This window comes from Rhinatrema bivittatum, chromosome 7 (assembly GCF_901001135.1).
Source record: "Rhinatrema bivittatum chromosome 7, aRhiBiv1.1, whole genome shotgun sequence".
Lineage (NCBI taxonomy): Eukaryota > Metazoa > Chordata > Amphibia > Gymnophiona > Rhinatrematidae > Rhinatrema > Rhinatrema bivittatum.
The window spans coordinates 104,835,641-104,841,489 of record NC_042621.1 but is presented as its reverse complement, the minus strand read 5'-3'; the positions used below and the strand labels follow the sequence as shown (position 1 = coordinate 104,841,489).

Sequence of the window (5,849 nt, the reverse complement as noted above, 5' to 3'; positions counted from 1 at the left end):
AAAAACATGCTCCATCTCTCTCGCATACACACATTGACACACACAAGCACCCTCCCTGACTCACATATACACTACACACATACAGAAGCACCCTCCCTCTCTCACATACACATTACACTTTCACAGAAGCACCTTGCTTTCAGACTTGCAGCATTTTTCACTTTTACTAAAAGTGAAAGTGATGCTCCCAACTGTTAAATAAGAAAACCACATTCCTATCAGAAGGCGAAATGACACCCTTCCTGCAGGTTCTGTCCTCCCAAGGGACAGCCACCCACACCATACAGATTCTCTTCTTTTATGCTTTCAGGCAATAAAGTAAGTGTCTTTCTTCAAACTATCAGTTGTATGATTATTCATGTGGGAGATATGGAACAGAAAGACGTCCTTAGTCAGCTTCCCTTTTAAATGGGAAGATTCCAGTTTTAGTCATTTAAAAATATACATTTTCTAAAGGCTTAAAAAAAAAAAAAAAAGCAAAACCATTTCAGATTGGAACTATTCTAGTCTTCATGCTTAAATTATGCTTTAAAAAAAACCCCAAATCCCACCTGGCATCAGTATCTTAAATTTGTGATTTTTCTGAGATGAACATTTTAAATACTTTAACATTTTTTTTTATTTAGTATTTGTCTCTACCCACTTTAATTTTATTTTCCAAAAGAGGGATGCTTAAACTTCAGTAATTTCATCTTTCATCCAACTTTTCAAAAGTTGCGCTACCAGCACAAAAGTTGAGGTAAATGTATTATCACATTTCATTTTTTTAAACTGGCAGATTCCTTTCTCACATACATACCGCATACACACACGCAGAAGCACCATTCCTTTCTCACATATACATCACATACACACCCACAGAAAGAAGATCGGCGCAGCCGGTCTAGCTCATCATGTGGCCGAAGAAAGGAAGATCGGCGCAGCCGGAGACCAGGCGCCAAGACTTAGGGGGCGCCACGGCAGGCAGCCAGCTCCCGACTCGCCCTGCCTCCCCCCAGTGCCACACTCCCAACGCCCTCCTGGTGGTCCAGCAGAGGGCCCGGGAGTGATCTGCTAGTCCCGGGGCCTCGGCTGCCACTAACCAAAATGGTGCCGGTGGCCTTCAGCCCCTACCATGTGCCATTGGTTGGTCCCTGTCACATGGTAGGAGCTAAAGATCACCGGCGCCATTTCGCTTAGTGGCAGCCAAGGCCCCAGGAGCAGCAGATCGCTTCAGGACCCTCCGCTGGACCACCAGGGGGGGCATCGGGAGGGTGGCACTGGGGGAGAGGCAGGGCGAGTCGGAGGCTGGCCGCGGCACCCCCTAAGATCGGGAGCGATCTCCTACCGCGAATCGTTTTTCCATACGGAAAAACGATTCGACTGCAGAAGGTCGTTCCGGACCCCCGCTGGACCCCCAGGGACTTTTGGCCAGCTTGGGGGGGGCCTCCTGACCCCCACAAGACTTGCCAAAAGTCCAGTCGAATCGTTTTTCTGTACAAAAAATGGCGCCGGCCACATATGGCCGGCGCCATTTTCCGTACGGAAAAACGATTCGCGGTAGGAGATCGCTCCCAGACCCCCGCTGGATTTTGGCAAGTCTTGTGGGTCAGGAGGCCCCCCCAAGCTGGCCAAAAGTCCCTGGGGGTCCAGCGGGGGTCCGGGAGCGATCTCCTACGCTCCTGACGTCGGGGGACAAAAAAACAAAATGGCGCCGGCGCTACCTTTGACCTGTCATATGACAGGTCAAAGGAGGCGCCGGCGCCATTTCTACAACGCACGGAGGTCCGAGAGTAAAAGATCACACCGGGACCCTTCCTCTGGACCCCAGGTAATTTAAGGCATTTTGGGGGGGTTCGGGAGGGTGGGGGATTTATTTTAAAGGGTCGGGGTGGGTTTTAGGGTTGTTTTAGTGTGCCGGTTTTCCCGCCCTCCCCCCCCCCCCACTGGACCCCAGGTAATTTAAGGCATTTTGGGGGGGTTCGGGAGGGTGGGGGATTTATTTTAAAGGGTCGGGGTGGGTTTTAGGGATGTTTTAGTGTGCCGGTTTTCGATTTACACGATTTACACTATATTTAAAAAACCCAAACTGCGACGATCCGATTCCCTCCCCCTCCCAGCCGAAATCGATCGTTAAGACGATCGATCACACGATTCACATCTCTTATATTTTTAATGTAAAGTGCAGTGAACACCAATGTTAATTGTCCATTCAAATAACAGTTAGCTAGTCAGTGATTTGGTCTTAATCTGGCCTTTGTCCAAATCATAGCCTATAAAGAAGAGACGTAACGCTTAGCTCGCACAAAACTAAAAGCTTTTATTAAGCCAATATAAGAAATTTCATTCTTTGAGAGACCGCACCATACTGGCAACATCCTTTACAGCACTGATTAGTTCATCCAGCAGGCGGGGCACTTTTGCCACTGTCTTGGCATTTTCTGTACGAATATTGAGTACCTCGTGCACAGATTCCCAACCTGGGTGACTGACTTGTCACAATGCTTATTGTTTGACATCAGGCTGGCGCAGAAGTCAGTGCCCATCCCTTCCATAGAAAAGACTGCCTCTTCCAGGGTGTCCGGAACCATTGTTGTCTCATCTCCCAAAGTTTCAGGGATAATATGCAACATATCAAGTATGATTGGTACCTCAGGCTGGGTCTTCTCGACAAGCAAGCTTGGTTGGCAGGGAGACACTTCTGTTGAAGTAGGAAAGGTGAAGTCCGACGTCGGGGGAGACTGTCTCTCCTTCAACGCCATCAGCCACACTGTTGACTCCGTGATCTGTGGAGAATGATAGATTAAAACAAGTTGAAATTCTTTATATAATTCTCAACTGTTAACTACACAAGTGTTCAAAAAATCCCCATCATATGAAAACATGGAAGCACATTCAAAAATCATACCTTCACTTGGCCCAGTGTCACAACCTTACGGTGCACCCACACCATCCATGACTTCCAGGTGAAGAGTGCTCAGGACGAGCTCCTCGATGGGGTTTAAAATGATATTGCAAGGTGGTCCTGTGTGCCGATGCCTTGATTTTTGCTGCCTTTTCTTTCATCTCCCTTCGTGTGTCTCACCAGCGGTGCTGGATATGATTGGCATCTCTGGTTTTTACTGACAAGGAGCCCACATCCACAGCTATCCTCTTCCAAATCCTTTTCTTGGTAGAAGAGGAAGCCTTCGATCGGAAAAGCACTTTATAATTTTCACACACGGCCAGGCAAAGCAATTCCTTCTCGGTGTCTGAGAAGCGTGCATCACATGATCGCTTCTTGGGTGCTTGGCAACTGCTGGGACCTGCCTGCTCTTCCTGACCTTCAGCATCCCTCTCCATCTGCTTGAAGGGTCACTTTTCAGCCATGACAATCTAACTCTCTGCTCGTCGGAACTGTGAACAAAAAAAAAAAACAACCCATTGCATATGTCAGAACATTGTCAATTCCAAATTGCAATTAAAGGCAACATGTATTAATATCTACTGTCCACAAAGCGATGTCCCCTAATCAATTCAACATACCAGCCACATGGATTGAAATGTTCAACAGTTAATGTAAGGGCAACAAGAGCAGGGCACTTGGGGGAGCATTAAGAGATAGCACAACATGTATGTCCAGATGAGGACCAGGATCGTACAGGCCCATTACGAGCGCCCGGGTCCTGATCCTCCCATGGACGTCCATGCGAGGATGGGCCTGTACCCGGGTGCCCTAGATGTCCATACAAGAACCTCCAAGACTTGGGTGCCCAAGTACAGACCCGTTACGAGCACCCAGGTCGTACTCCTCGCATGGCCGTGCAGGTCTTGGGCACCCAGGGACAGGCCTATCCTCGAATGGACGTTGAGGACTCAGGCTCTAGCCTGCTCCTCACCCGGACATCCAGCAATTGGGCATCTATGCTGTTCACCTAAGGGAAAAAAATCCTCTTACTTCTTGACATTGAAGCTGAGTAGATCTGCCAGCTGAATCTCATGAATCAGTTCACAGTAGAGATCCAATTGATGAACTGAGCAAAAAAGCATTGTCTGACTCCTTGCAGCAATTTATATACCCCCCAAGCAGGATTATGGCGTGAAACATGACTCACATCATGACGTCATGTTGGGAGAAAAAGGAAAAATTTCAAAATAATAATAATAAAAATTTTCAATTAACATCTCTCTCGTAGTTCATAAACCACATGCCTTTTTGACAGAAATTGCCCCTTTGCAGAATTTCGGAGCACAAGCGTTACTATATGGACATCTTATGCAAAAAAATAGGTAGCACTACGAACGCTCTTTTTTTACCACCCGCGTGCATTTTGGGTGCCCTTTTCATTTGTGTTTCATTTAAATACAGCATCGAGCGCCCAGGAGAGGAGTCTGTGCGCACACTGAAACTGCGGGCGCCAAGTTTGGATGCACTGTTTTAGCGCGTCCACATTGCATTAGCCTGATAGTCAGTAATTTTGAACACCCAATTCTGTGTCCTGCGCTTATTGTCCTGATCAGCCTCAGAATTAGACTAACCAGCTGCACTCCAGAAAGGAGGTCACCTTACCGCCTGGGCCATAAGCATTCTACTTTCCCCCATAGAAAGAACTCACCCTCGGGGTATTACAAGTGGGAGGGGATCTGTGGCAAAAGGAAATAACCCCTGAACAATCTAAATTCGTTTTTATGTGCCCTTAGAGGAGATGCCCCTCAGAAAGAAAAGGTTACACTTCTCTAATTGACTCTACTGGTCACTAACTAGCCTTTATTTTTATCCAAAATTGACATCTGTCCATTACTACATAAACCCTTCCCTTATCTGATCACACCTTTTGTCTATTTTTCTTTGTTCTTACGTTACTAGGCTTGGCCTAAAGTGGCAAAAATCTAAAGGCAGCAGAACAACTGAAGATTTATTGCCTCCCAATTACACCGAATTTCACTCAGCAGAGAATAGATGTCTGATTCCTGCTCCTGCTCCTCCCCTTCCACGAAATATGCAGGGAACAAGGTGGGAGGGGGCCAGGCAGCAGAAACCTCATCCATTGCTGCCTTCATCTTATTCATAGGAACATAAGAACATAAGAACATGCCATACTGGGTCAGACCAAGGGTCCATCAACCCCAGCATCCTGTTTCCAACAGTGGCCAATCCAGGCCATAAGTACCTACCTCTTATTTTTTTCTGATTGTCTCTCTGCCTTTCAACCTTGCTTCTGATCTTTAGCTAGCAGGCTATCTTGTTTCTCATTACTGCTTTCTCTCCATCTTTCCTGAAAACTCTACTTTTTTTTCTTATCAAGTCTGTGAAATTATTCATCCCCCATTCTTGACTCTTGCACATTTTTGCAGGTCATGGAACACTGTTACAAGACAAAACCTGAAGACCAGACCTTTCATAGTACTGTATTCTTGACCATTAGGACACCTTTCATCGGTGCTATTCAGGCCGGGATTTCCCACTAGGCAAAACAGGCAGCCACCTAGGGTTCGATGAGCTGAAAGTAAAATCCTCTTCTCTATCCTAACAACACTTTCTTAATGCAGCACTCAGCCCAAGCAACAGCCCAAGCAACAGCACCTCATCAGGCCTGCCCCCGAAAGGATCAAGGCTGGCAGCATTGTAGAATCACTTCTTGCTTGTGAGAAAGTGCCACCAGGACAGAGGAAAAGGTGTCCTTTTCAGTGCAAAGCATGTTCAAAAGAAATTACATCCCACCTCCTCCCTCCCACCCTGCAATAGTGTCTGTATCCTTGGACAGGAGCCCTCCCCCTCAGCCCCTGACTCTCCCATTCTTGGAAGCAGAAATCCCCTCCATTCCTGTTCCTAGGGGTGCTTAAAAGGGACATCAGGCCCTGAAGTTCTTCGTAGCTAATTTTAGTACAAA

The 5,849-nt window shown here is 46.9% G+C and overlaps 1 long non-coding RNA gene across 2 annotated transcripts; it reads right to left on the bottom strand.

The window, feature by feature from the left end:
* Positions 1-2,308: 2,308 nt before the first annotated feature.
* LOC115096115 lies at positions 2,309-5,639 on the bottom strand. Of its 2 annotated transcripts, none has more exons than XR_003857975.1 (3): positions 5,355-5,639; positions 2,888-3,375; positions 2,309-2,765 (listed from the first exon to the last, which is right to left on the bottom strand). It is a non-coding gene; the product is annotated as an uncharacterized LOC115096115 (long non-coding RNA). The 2 variants fall into 2 exon arrangements; XR_003857974.1 differs by lacking the exon at positions 5,355-5,639 and adding an exon at positions 5,134-5,244.
* Positions 5,640-5,849: the final 210 nt, after the last annotated feature.